The sequence below is a fragment of the Ips typographus genome, linkage group LG4, assembly GCF_016097725.1.
Source record: "Ips typographus isolate SLU linkage group LG4, UJ_Ityp_2.0, whole genome shotgun sequence".
Lineage (NCBI taxonomy): Eukaryota > Metazoa > Arthropoda > Insecta > Coleoptera > Curculionidae > Ips > Ips typographus.
This window is the reverse complement of record NC_138425.1, coordinates 7703279-7718140: the sequence shown is the minus strand read 5'-3', so window position 1 is coordinate 7718140 and position 14862 is coordinate 7703279. Positions and strand designations below refer to the sequence as shown.

Genomic DNA, 14862 nt, shown 5'->3' with positions numbered 1-14862 from the left:
GCACCTTTATTAAGCATTCGTATTCTGTTCACCTATACGTCTTGTAATACGAGTTTGTTTTCAGTTTCTAGTAATATTGACATTACTGAAATATTAACAGCGATTCTGTAGGTGTGGCAACATGGTTGAACTTAGATCCGTCTTCACTTGAGCTATTTATACCGGACCGACACTTCACCGAAAGTTTGTGTGTCTTTGTCAGTGCTTTCGATAAACTACTGACAAATTTCCTCCATAAACTCGTGTTGTTCCTTTTCAACACGCGGATATATATCTCAGGCTGTCCGGTGCCTTCGTGACTCGCTAATTTATCAATTTCGCAAGAGACATGAAAAACGAGACGAGTAAACTAAAGCTTATTAACCGTTTTCCAATGTAGAAAATACCGCGAAAATAAATACACAGCACCCCAAGTCCGAGCTTTGAAAAATCCTAGTCGGCTATTTTTAAGCTGAACTGCAAGTGACATCGAAGCTAGTTAGAGTGCTCTTATAATTTCGTTACGTCGCTGAAAGGATGACATTAAAGCAACTTAAATAACCTGTCAATCAGTCAGGGAACGTGAGCTACAGAAACTTTATGTCTTGGGGAAAATCCGATGTTTTAATGACGCGTCCATCGCACGTGACGTTTTGTCGATACAAACCCCTGGAACACACAAACACATCAGTAAAAGTTAAAAATTTCAAAGAAAACAACAAATTTTAATTCCTAGGGATTCTGGTACATATTTCCTGATCAAGTTTTCATGTGGAGCGTAATTTCGGGCAGACTCCAAACAAAAGCAGGAAAAATATAACTGAATCAGCTTTGAAACACAATTGTCTGATGCCATCAATAACGAAAGTTTCGCAGTAAAAATGTCACACGGCACAATGGCGGATAACAGTTGAAACCACACGTGTCTCAAACTTGATAGAAATGTTGCGATGCCTCTCAATCTGGTTGATGTGTTTATGAGGCTATTGGGATTCTCGGGGAGGGCGGAAAAAGGTTCTTATCATAATAAATTCTCTTCGTTTTACCATAGTAAATTTAGTTTATCCTTAGTTACATTCTTTTCATAGTAGATGAGAGGTAACCAAATGTTACTGAGTATTAACCCAGTTATTAAAGATGGCAAGAAAGCTAGATGTAATTGCTCGGTTGAGGTTTAGACCATATTAATTTAGGAGAATATTACATGACATGAAATTTGACTGCTTTTTTGTTTTTTTTTTTGAACACCCTCTAGGTATATTTGCAATCGTCTGCAAAGTCGAACTTTTTTGCTTTTTGTCCCTGAGAACTTAAAAATGGCAGAGATACGGAATTTTCAAAATGTTGATGCAGTTTCTTAAAAAAGTACATACATTATTTTGGTTTATAAAGTCATAACAGAGTTTAACAGAATATGTAATATATAATAAATCAAAAACACTAACCACATCAGAAAAATATATAAGTGAAAACAAAACTCGGTCAATCTCCATAAAATATCTTTGTTTTCACTTACACTCACTACTCCACTGTGGGCATATGGATTACTACTTTTCGAGAAAAATATATATTTCTTTATTGCCATTTATAATTGACATTCACATAAGTTTAATAAATCATTATTATATAAACTTGTTCTTAAAATTGTAGTCAAAAAAAGACCCCAAATACTCTCTTTTTTCTAAATTCTTTCAATTTTTTTAAAAAATTGAAAATTTTAAAGTGCTTTTTTTGTACTTATTTCACTTAATTTAAGGTCTTTTGGTATAAATATGCCTTTTGCTGTGTATTGGAACCCTCCTTGGGCAAAATAAATTTAATATTACATTTAATATTATTTGATTAATAAATGTTTTTGAAAAATGAAAATAATTGAATGCTTTTTTTTGCGCTTTTTTACCTAATTTAAGGTTCTTTGTTATAAATACGTCCTTTGCTGAGCATTGAAACCATCCTGGAGCAAAATAAAGAATTAACAAAATTGCACTTTTTTCAAAAATGTAATATTTGTAACTTTTTTATTTGAACTTTTATAGATTTCACTAAAACGCCATTAGATGACGGATAAAAAAAACTACAATATGACCCAAAACTGGCCTCTCTAGCTCTTCATGTTACCGAGATATTGAATTTCAAAAAGTAGTAAAAAAAGACCTCTAATTTTTAGGGGTGCTTTAGAGATACCCCTAAAAATGGCATTTTTTCAATTTTTGAATGATGGTAACTTATTTATTTGAACTTTTATAGATTTCACGATTTTTAAGTTTTTAAATCACAATAATTATAATTGTTTACTTAAATGTGACAACATTCAGTGTCCCTTTGAATAAGTAAGCAAAAAACGTCTGGCTCGGCATTTAAAAATATCATTATCATTTCATTATACAGCAAAAATTCCATGGATTTTGAGTTATTTTGGATATGACCATGTTCCCCATGTTATAGCTGTTTGTGAGAGAGAGGGACCTATGCGAATTTCATGAATCCATAGAAGCCTATATAAACAGTTGGTTGGGACTAGTAGTGAGTCAATTTCAGTGTGTTTGTAATCAAAAGTTAATATACCTACCTACAGTGTAATGTAAAAGTGTCTTAGAAAAACAGTACTGTATACTAATCAAAACAAATAAGAAATAGTTTAAAACTAACATAAAAAAACTTTTATTAATACGACCTCATGCATAAATTTTCGTATCACGTATATTAGACGGTTGGATAATTTTGGGTTGGCAAGGATGACATCTACACTAAAGCTCACTTACGGTTTAGTTGTGCTCAAGCTGAGAGAGCATAAAGATGAAACCAAGACGCCACTGCCACTGACTGCTCGTCACGTGTGACGTAGAGCATAATATATTAAGCGAGTCAGGCATTTTCTGGAAAACGTCTGGAAATGAATAGCCAGGAAGAAACGCCACCTTGCCTGAATTACTACTCAACAACTGGAATACTAAGTAAACGTATGGGGTGCGGGGGCGGAAGAATCGGTGGCAATACGTTAAGAAAAAAAAGTTTACAACATTCAACGTAGGGTGTAACATGGGAGATTAAGTTCGTGATTGAATGGCAAAGAAAAGGATATGAACCTTTCAAGTATCACCTACCACCCGGTATAGTGAACGTGCCGAGGCGTTACTAGTACTAAAAATGAGTCGGACGTCTTGTTTACGAGACAAGGGCTGGCTGTCTTGTATTGTACGTACTATATGGACATGCGAAGTCATAGTTTATGACACTTTATAGCTGGCCACGCACCACCTGGACATTCAATTAAGTGTCAGAGGGAGATGGAAGTAGTGGTTTCCAATATGAAGAGGCGGTCGATGCCGATTTATCGGTAAAATATTGGCTGGAATCCACCGGTTTATTACATTAAATGACGATTATTTAAATGAGGTTAGTACCCGTACCGATGAAGTGCCACTTAGCTAAATGATTATGTTGTGCGGAATTATCTCTGCTTAATATTCGTTCCCATTTGAATTTGCACCTACCCGATAGGGCACAATACATAAATGATTATGCTATGGAGAAAAAAGTTGTACCGTTTAAAACGTTTTTTCTTCGTATATAAAGTACCTACTTATAACAGAGGGTATGCCACGTGTATAGAAAACTATAAAAAAAATTTAGATGCCTGTCTATACAAACGATTCATCATAAATTATTTGGATCGTGCATCCAATAGTATTTAATCTTTTTCATGTAGCCAAGTAGCAATTTTAGATATGTTTATAAAAGTATGATTATTGATAAATCACTATTTCTAATATGACGTCAACACATATAAAACATCGTAGCAATATCCTTTAGATAATTAAAAATGGTTGAAAAGTCTAATATTCAAACAATATTTATTGAACTTCTTTTTTGGCTTCTATGGTCAAATAGTTAAAATAATTCAACAGTAATTAGTTATACCATTACTAAGCACAATTTGAAATTAAATTAATTAATATCCTGTCACGACCAAGTCATTTGCTAAAAGTTACAAACATGTGGCAAGAATTTACTATTATCTTGACACACTAATATAATGTGAAAATCACATACGTTCTAAGAATTCAAGTAGTTAATTATATTAATATGCATCTATTAGCCTACCTGGTAATTTGTCTTTAGGAGACGGTTTTGCAGAAAGTTAAAAAACAGTTTTGATTTAATGTCCACATTTCATCTACATTTTTTAACCATAAAACTAACTACCCGTTACGTTCGAGTTTAATGGTTATTAAATTGTAAATTAATTAAATTTAATTATTAGTAAATAAGTAACTTACTTTACTTTTTAAGGAGGGTAGTGCAAAGCAGTAACTTACCTGAAATAGAAAAATTATATTAGTTACAACATATAAAACAAAAAATCATTAATAATCAGTTACGTGGTCATGTATAAACCATTAACATTTGTGGTTAAAATAAAATCCTACTAGCATGATATGGAAATATATTAATTAATTTTGATATAATTACAAAATCACCCACCAGGTCATCGATCCAACCTCCCAAAACGTATCGACTTCCTGTCGTGGATTAATCAAATTTGTTAAACTTTACAGAATGGTTAAACCCAACTCGGAGCATTTATTTATAAAATGTCAAGCCGTCAATAAAATAAGCCAGAATATATAATATTTTAGAGTTATTTTATTCAAATGGATTTAATCTGGAGAATTATGGCCCGCCATTGACGTTTCAGTGGGCAGGCTATCTATCTCCATGTCACACCAACCGTATGACGATGTGCGTTGTTTTTTAGCGGAATTTATGAAAATATTTTTGGAATTAATCCCGGGATAGAATTTGTATTTGAATTTGTTTATACCAATCTGGCATGACATTAATACCAAGGGAATTAAAAAAATAACAGCCAACTTAGGTTACCGTAAACACGGACGTTAAACTTGGGAGTTATTTTTATCAGTGCGGCAATAGTCCGTAAAGATAAAAGTTACCTGAGTGCATCATTATTTCTAACCTTAATTACCCTAATTTATTAAAATAAATTTGATGCGCCTAATTAACAAACGCGGGCTAGACAGAGTGTTTCTGAATTGTGTCACCGATTAATCAAAGGCTATTTTCCCAACGGACAGGTTTAACCGTCAACATTCTTTGCTTTTTAATTGACACTGGACAGAATGGGATACAGTTTCGTGTATTTTTGTTAATGATTATCGGAGAAAACTTTGTCGAAGGGCTTTCCAATTACGAAACTGACCTGTCCATCAATCAAAAGTTGAGAGATTTCCGATGCAATTGTATAAAACGGAGGTTATTTTGGTTTTTTTGGCTTCAAGCCAATTTAGGACAGTTTGATTAGTGTTGATTAGTTGGGCAGCTTCACTTTAAGTTAATGCGAAAATTGGTTTAAGTGGTTACTAAATTGCTTATCATTATTTCACACAATATTAAAATGACATCCAACAACGTTTATCCAAGGTGTCCAATACACATATGATAGATTTTATAAGTGGGAGCATTAAGTCAGCAGTTGTAGAAAAAAATGCCAGCATTCGAAGTTGACCAAAATTCATGCATTTTCTAAGTCAAAGCAATTAGACAAAAGGTGTTCCCCATGACGATAACCGTATTAATCTAAACTCTAAGCTATGGAAAACAGAATTGCCATGATTAACGTCCCATAACTTTGCCATACTAATTAATTATGTTTAAATAGTATTACACCAACAGGAAATAATCTCAAGTGGCAAGCGATAACTACTAAGAAACAAAAACGATAATTAAAGAGAGCATTTGCGACAAAAAGTATTACTTAAAGCCAATTAAATTACTTGATAAGCTTTCTAAATCGAGCGAATCAGCTACAAAATACTGCCTAGTGTGTGTTCGTTCAAGTTACGAGTAATATGCTAAGAAACCTGGGATATTCTCTGCAAAAACTTAAATCATATAAATTTCACTAACTTGGTTACTGTTCATAGGTATAAAACTGGAAGAAACGTTGATTTTCTTAGAAACAAACAAACACAATCTAAAAATGTTATTGTTTCCAACTATTTTGGTGGAATGGACTGGTGTGCTAAAAGGCACAAACGAATCGAATAAAGCATTGTGCGTCTGTTATCAGGCATGAGATGCGATACACATTTATTCCAACAGGTGTCGTTTTATCAAGCAGAGAGACGAATTGACAGAGTAAAGTGCGTTTACTGGTTAAAAGCGATTTACTACCGGCTTTTACTCCTTTTGTGGTTCACTTAATCATTTTGCCAAATTTGGGTATCGCTGCATTACGGAAGCAACCGTCTAAAGATACTATCCCACCATACCATTAAGTGTCAAAGAAAAACCTGCTTATGACATGAACAGGTATTTGCATTTTAGTAAGTAGATAAAATAACGATTTCTTTTAAGGCTGTTTTCTACCAACACAAAATGTTAAAAACTATTTTGGTACATCAGATATGACAATTCCCCAAAAAAACGTTTTTACATTTCCAACATGCTAATACCCATAAAAATCCCAAGCACTTTATCTTATTGGACTTCGGACTCTACAATGACCCGAAGGAAACGCTGAAATGTTCCTTTCTACTCTTCATTATAAAACGGGGCTCCTATTTCACGAAAATGGGAATACATAACCGTATATAAGCCGGGAATAGTGACCATATTAACACTACAGTTGGATGCAACGAACAGTCTTAAAGGGGAGTATTTTCGCAGACTGGACGGGCGAAATAATCAACATAATAGCTGGGAATGTTTATATATTTCTTTTCGTTCCAATAAACTGTTTCCAGGTTTCTTTGTATTTTCGGGAATTGTTAGGAAAACTTTCTGCTTGAATCTTGATTACGTTTTTGAAATTTGTGTAATAAGAATAAAAGTTTTTCCTTCAGGTCAAAACAACAATAATAATTTGCATGTATTGTCGCAGTTTGTTTAGCTTTAACACTCGATCAATCTTAATTCTTGAGAATGTAACTCCATTAATCGACAATCACCGATAAAGTTTAGTTATACATTTAACAGAAGTCTTTAAAGAAACTCTTTCTTTGTTTTATTAGCTTTTTGCAATGTAACTTTGGTCCCTCTAAATGACTATCAGCCAATCAAATCTGAATTTATTTAAATGAGTTATTCTGTTCATCTGATCATCTCCAAGCTTGATATACCTTTGATCTTACCGATCGAACTTAAAGATTAGTAAGCCGACGCTCGTCACAGTCAGGAAGTTCTGAAATAATATGATTGATATCGATCGATGGATTGTTTCAAACGACCGAACAATGAAAAAAATAAGAAACATGATACTTTAAACAAAACGTCTAAACTATTTCCGTTATCATTTCACTGAATAAATTGTATTAAAAGTGAATATTTTATTGTTATTTTGCAGGCCAAGAGAATTTAAGAAATTTTAGGAGATTGATAAAGAAAACGCTATCTATAATATAGGTTCAAATTGTGTAAAATGAGGCTGTATTGAGGTGTAAATACACATTATTCAATGAATTTAGTCATAGTAATACATCATAAAATAAAATATCATGTACTGGTATTTTCTCAACTGAAATAGTCAGAGAACCAATGCATATAAAACGATAGTCTTTCTTATTTTTTTCGTAACTATATCCGTCTAAGACCAGCCTTTATTTTCTAAATCATTCATTTAACACAATGCACATAAATCAAGAAAACACTATGCCATACCCAGCTAGTGAAATTACCATTCTAAGTATACAACACCGCAAAGAATGCGCTTCGATTATGAATAAGGACTTGTAGAGAATTATAAAGTTAACAGCATTAAAAAGAGACGTCTTCTCGCCTTGATAGATTGAGTATATCAAAGCTGACATCGTCGGCGTCGGAGGCCGGAATTAAAATTCCTTCTCGTTTCAGCACGGCCCGTCATTCGACCTGTCACTTAGCCAAAGATGACAGCAGACGAACGACTGACGTGACGGAGGTTCGAATCAACGTCTTGCTCGTTCTCGTCAACCGTAATCTTTTATCCTCAGCAACCAGACATTTTCATTATACCCCTCTGTTTTTGGCTTTTTTTTTTTCTCGCAACTTATTATCACTTCTGCTGTTTTGTTTCGTTCCAATTGTGTGGCAGTATACAAAATCAAATGTCAGCGCTTAATCGTCGTGAAATACGTAAAAAATACGAGATCCGACAAATCCCTTTGAAAGAGACGCAGCCCCTTCTCCGGATGCTCTAATGTCAAGTTGTCAGAAACACTCGTCTCTTGTCTGCAAGAATTCGCAAGCCACTGCATTCAGTCAGTAGGACATTTGTCGATAATGGGAGCGTCTCAGTCCGGTCAACTAGGCTGAAATGTCACATAATAGACTTACGGGGATGATAACAACCCTGAAGGATGAATTGCTTAGGATGCAACTGACAGCCTTAAAGCAATGGAAGGAAAGATTTTATTTTAACCTCGGTTGGGTATCAGAAAAGCAAATATTTTCCATTTCCATGTAGGCCTATGCTGATGACATACCCATCTTATAAGAGGAAACTTTATATGCAAATACAACAATTATTTTCAGCTAAAAAGGTTAACATCGTTTTAGTCAATTAGCGCGGAGCTACATTGTAGCTCACATCAAAAGAATATTTATGGTTATATTGGCCGTTATGGTTATTTGCATAATATTATCCACCAGCTGTATTTTCCATGTGAATAATATAACAATAACAATTTAGCGTTACAAATTCGATCACCGGAATGTTATTTTGGTGTCGTTTAAACAGTCCGACTCATTAAAAGCAAAGTTCGTCACATTAAAACATAATATAAAGAGGGGGGCCTGATCCCAAAGAGCGGTTTCGCCGACATCGCAATAATGGAACATTACTTTGATTTATAGACGGGTGGTTATCAGACCAATATCGGTGCCCTGCGAAATGACACTAAATTGCCCATAAATATTAGCCGTAAGTCAATATCACTCGGCTCGCAGCTTGATTGAAGGCTATACTCACTCAAGTCACACAGAGAATTCACATAATTTTTCTGGATATTATCACTATAAATATTGCCGGGGAATAATAAAAGTGACGTCTTCTAATGGGGCTTTCTGAATTATTGGTTTTTACGTTTCGCATTATTTTCAGAATGTAGCTGGGGCTCTCGGGTTCGAACTGCGTTTATGGATCAATCATTTTGTGGAGGGTAAAGAAGGTATTGCTTCGGTTATTCCAAAATCGTAAAGTCAAAAAATGCTTTTGATCTGCTTTACTTTACAAAAGTTGAATAACTTGTTTATCTGACTATAAACTTTGGTTCAGTTTTTAGGGAATGATATTTGAATTACTAACTCAATTTAATCGATCCTGTATCATTTGCTGTTTTTCCGACTCATCTTTCATTGCTTGCACCGTGTTTAAAACGCACGCCTATATCTCAACAACTTAGCTCATAACAATTTAAAAATACATCTATACTTTTTTCTCTTTGTTGCTCATACTTTTTTCAAAACAGCAGAACAATACCTATAACTTGCCACATGACTGATCATATACCTGCTCAGTAACCGAGGCAAGGTGGTGTACAACATTTGTAATGACCCTGATGAACATGTACAATTTTCTGTTTTACTTCCTTATGTTTTTAATCAAGTTTTAGATAGGGCACGTGTCATTATGTGCCACATTAACAATGAAGTCACGTGATTCCTTAGGTCAGGTTAGGTACGAAGATGTGACAATCTTTGTTGGTGTGATAACCAGGATAGAGTGAGTGCTTGTATTGGTGATCTATCTTTCTGGCTGTATACTGATTATTCATCTTCATTTGTTGGTTATCAAGTTTGCTGGTTGTGATAGTAGCAAATTGCGTCACATATCCTTCTTGGAATTTAGCTGAGGACACGTGTCATTACATTTCACATCAGCAACGCAGGCAGGTGATAATTGTTAGAATTTGTTTTACATGCTTGTCGTTATAGTAAGAAGGATAAGCAAAAGGTGGTTTCAGTTTCTTGTTTTCCTTCCTCTCTTGTTGCTCAAATTCTTCCGTGCTTTGTGATTACAACAAATCCGTGAAAAAAGTGTCTATATTCGTGTTGTCTTATTGCCTAGTCAAAGTTTACTAATCAGTGAAGTACTTTTAATGCAATTATTATTTCTTACGGCTCATTTTATTACTTATCCATTATTTTCGTTCTGTATGTGGTTCTTAAATTTAACTTCAGTTTAAAAATGGATAACTAAAATTAATTTTTAACAGAAACCTTCTTAAGAATGTATTCACTGTAAGATAACATCAACAGTAACCGAATTAGTTAATGGTGACCAGAATTTAATTCAGGAAATTGCTTCTAAACATAATAATTTATTCTTAAACGTTATCGATAAATCATTCCAATTTATTAATGCCTGAATTTAGAACGATTAAGCTTTATCGCAAATATTTAAAACATACAGCCTTACATTCGGTTAGAGAAAACGAACCACACTGAACTAATATAAAATCCCATTACACTGGTCGATAAGCGACAGTTGTCAAGTGGCATGACTGGCCTTTCGGTTGATTGATGAATTGTCCATCATCTTGTCGGACCAAGTCAATCAATCTTCAGGTGACGCGGTTTGTGTAGTGCCCTTATTTCGGTCCCAGGTAAAAGTTTCGAGGAACAGCTGATGTTTTGGATGAGTTATTACTTCGGTGACATGCAAAAGTTCTTAATTGAAATTCACGTAAATCAAACCGTACAAAAGAAATTTCTGAGCGGGCTAATAGCGTTAGGACCTTCGGCACCAGCCCTTTACCAAAAGTCGTTGGGGTTCCGATGGTAAAGTTATTTAATTCTCCGACTGATCGACAGGAAATCCTGCAGATTAATCTAAATTGTGACTCGACGAATTCATAAAGGTGGGCTATAACCGCTTCTGTCAATCACGTGTCCATCGATCTGAACCCATCACATCTCAGTTGAAATTATCGCAATCTTTGATATTTGGAACCTGTCTAGTGAACCATGCAAAGTAAATTTTGAGATGCATACGAGAGATAATCTTGTAGATGGTTTGGTTGTGATTGAGTCCGATTTCATTATTTTGTTCAGGAATACTAGGAAAACGTATGATTTTTCATTGCAACATGCATCAAAGTGCTACCTGAAGTATTTACCATCAGTATCAGTATTCTTGTACCATCAGTGAGCGCTAAGTTTATTTAACATTTGATATATGAAACAGCTTCCTCTTTATCAGGCAATGACGAGCAAATTTATTTGAATTATTCAATAAGCAGTAATAATAGTTAACATTTATTCGAATATTACATAGGAAACTCGTCCATAGATTATCCACTTATTCACGAGCACAGATGAATTCAGAGTATCTATCACCCTACACTATTTTAATAAACTGTCATTGATAAAATATAACTAAATTGCAATATGAAGTACGGTATAAAACGCATTAGCCGAACAGGATCTTTGCATCATAAAATTATAACGATTTACCTTTCCGAACTCTATTTATCGTGCGTGCAACTGACTCAATTTTAAAAATCCGTGGATTTATGGCTTATTTCCAACTAGGCCGTGATTTATACTTTGGCTGTAAATCCACAATCGACGAAAAAATGTTCCTGGAAATGCATTGCTCTTGTCCAACACGTGTTACCGTAGCTGATCGATCACTTTCAATCAAATTTCCATGCAGTTGTGCAATTTAACACGTCAACGAACGCTCTATTTCCACCCACGTCTTCTTTCTACATTAATTCGCAGCGTTTACTCGTTGACCTATTCGTCCGATGGCAGAGTGTTGGTCTGCCGATGCAATCGCGAACGGCCCCATTAATTTGACGCCACTGATTGAATACGATAACCCAGAAATAAGTATATAAAAAGTCCGTGATAGAGTGACGGATATATTTCAGAAAAGGCCTGTTGGCGGGACAGTGACTGATATGGCCTGGCACTGTCTCTGACAAGATAGATTGTCCTTCAAGAATCCATCATTCCTCAACAAACTTAAACTGAGTTCGACCTTGTTAAGATGTATCATTTATTTACAAGAGAGCCTGCACGAAACTTTGATCTTTGAGATGGTTGCCATTATAAATGACTAGAGACACTATTACAGCCAGAAAATGTAAAACAAAATATATGTATTTCTTATTCAGTGTGTTCAAAATTTTATTTTCTATACAAGGATGTTGCTTTTCGAAGAACTACTGCAAAGGTTAAGTGGAGAATGTTTTGTCCTTAAAAAGTAGCTTAATAATGTTCCAGACATATTTGGAAAATTTCAAATTAGGGGTAATACAGCAGTTTTTTAAAAAATACTCGTTTTTGGTTTTTTCAAAAATAACTCAAGAACAAAGCAACAGATTAAGGATGTTAAAACGGTGTTCGATTGTCCTTTATACATATTTTCTAAAGCATTCTCTATTTACATAATGTTTGCACGGGAAGAGAGATCCCTGTATAGATAATTGAATGTTGAACACACTGTATATTTATTACCTGAAAATCAGAATTTATTGAATGGTCTTTAAAAAAATCTTATATGAAAATATGTGTATATGGAGTCTTCTACATCAAAAATTGCTTTTGGTAATTTTTTCAAAAAATCCACCTTTTTTTAAGAAAATTTAATTTTAGACCCAAAAAACATGAGAAAACAATTTAATGAATTGGAAACATATACATCATAAAAAACGTTACATTTTAATAATTGTTGGCAAAATTAAATTTACTACTTTAACTAGTTATTAACCGTTACTAAGTAATTAACAATTTCAAAAGTTTCAACATTGTTTTTCAGCCGTTTTAAACTTTTAAACCAATTTTTCCAGTGGCGTAGAAGTTAGTGGCAAAAAGCATTGTCAATCCAAAATTTCCGCCAGTGCCTGATGTATTTTCCACTAAAAAAGCTGCGTTTTCTACACTATTCCTGCTCAATTGCTCTGTGTTAAAGTGTGCTAAATTCCGGAGATATTCACAAAAAAACGATGTTCTCTGTATCTCGACGAAGGAGCATTTTTTATACAAACTGTTTGCCTCCCTACTGTTTGTGACACCAATTCACAGATTTTCTGAATAATATTTGACAGAATTGAATCTCAACAAAACAATAGTTAAAAATGGATGAATACTAAAATGAAGTATGTAATTAATAGTTATTTGCGCAACTAGGGAGGAAAGTGCAACTTGAGTTTCAAGTTCAAGAGTGCAAAAAGCAGTTTACTCCAGAGTTGCAAATCTAATTTTTTCTACGACCAATGTTATGTTTTATGAAAAAAAGCAGAATACAACATAAATACCTGGCTGAAAAAGAAGGTGTTTACTACTGTACACAACTACACAAACTGTCTTTAGAAGTGTGACTTTTACTGCTGACACTTTTCCTCCCATGGGAGGAAAGTACTTTCAGTCTCTCTGGGTGCGTATTCTGGAAACTAGAGAAGGGAGTTATCCAGAGAAAGACCTGTAGAATGTAACAGGATCCAGTTATTGTCAGCTTCTTCAGTCACATTCTATCAACACTTCTCCAAGATTTCTGTTCATTGCTTTCAAGAATTAGGCCCCTGGGTGCGAATTCTTGAAACGAGGAAAGGGAATTATTAAGAGAAAGACCTGTAAAATGTGACAGGAACCCACCACTGTCAGCTTCTTCTGTCATATTCCTCAACACTTAATTAGGCCCATGGGCTCTAATTCTTGAAACCGGGGAACGGAATTTTCAAGAGAAGTGTTAGAATGTGACTGAAGAACCTGACAATGGCGGGGATTCCTGTTATATTCTACAGACCTTCCTCTCGATAACTCCCTTCCCTCGTTTCAAGAATACGCTCAAATTAAGGAGAAAAATTGTATTTTCTATAGGGGTTGTAGAGAAAAAGCTTTTTTGCTATTCTTCTTATAACTTTATAAAAATAAGAGGCTGATCTATACCGTTCAAATAAAAATGAAGTTAATGTTGTAGTTTGTAGTATTTTAAAAGAGAAAACTAGTTTCGTTTTTCGTTCAGCTTGTGTTAAGATTGAATTTTCTGGTTAACGAAAAAAAGTACATTCGACAAGGATTGCCATCACAGTTCAGGACATAACCGCAAACATCGAAACCGCCAATCGGTCGAAACATTCGATCAGTATACAGAAGGGTGACGTGAAATGTTTATTCCCGATTTATCCGTTCGGTTTCGCCTAGTCGCGTGCATCGGGGTGCAAAGATCGGGTAGTAAATTTTCATTTTTACCGTTTCCTTTTTATTGAAATTACGCGGTTATTTACTGCCATTAAACCGGATAGAACTATTCGATATTTTTGATTTAATGCGTTTTCACTCGGCTTTAGTCGGCCATGTTTTGTCAAAATTATGGATACGTATCGTTCAACGAGTTTTGGATTTGGCGTAGTTTGAAGTATGCGGTTGTTGCTGATTTATGAGCCCCACTCGGATTTTGTCGAGTGTTTTGTCATAAATCTAAGCATTTTTGCTTATTTCAGATAAATGCCAACATAAATTTGAAGTATTAATGACCTTTCAGTTCTTTAAACAAGTACTACAAACTGTAAACTTGTGCTGCGTGCATCCCCCCTTTGAAATTTATTCCCACCTGTGCAATTTTGGAACTAATAATATGCAACAAAACCACCTGACGTAGAAAATGAAAAAAAAACAACGCTCATCTTTCTTATAAACGAAAACCGGGTGGCACTAACCCTAAGCAAATAAGAGCCATGGCCCAGTGAATATGGGGCCCTCAATATACAGTGACGGCGAATTGCGGGGCATCAGCATCGGAATTGCGCGATTACCGATCAAATGGGGCCGAAAAGGTCTTCAGGCGGATTCCTTCTAAAGGTCGTTTTCTTGCTTTTGTTTATATTGGACTATGTATCGATAAGAATGTGTACAGTTCAGGTGTGGTTTTTTTAT

At 34.7% G+C, this 14862-nt stretch overlaps 1 protein-coding gene across 3 annotated transcripts in view; it reads right to left on the bottom strand.

Annotated features, from left to right (window-relative positions):
• tio (zinc finger domain-containing protein tiptop) overlaps positions 1-14862 on the bottom strand; it is a 102984-nt gene that overhangs the window by 48044 nt on the left and 40078 nt on the right. The window contains exon 1 of one of the 3 annotated variants that reach the window (XM_081978966.1): positions 5908-6043. The exons of the other annotated variants lie outside the window; for them this stretch is intronic. The gene's annotated coding sequence lies outside the window, so the exon portion shown is untranslated. Of the gene's footprint in view, positions 1-5907; positions 6044-14862 lie in introns of those variants that run through there. 3 annotated transcript variants of the gene reach the window in all.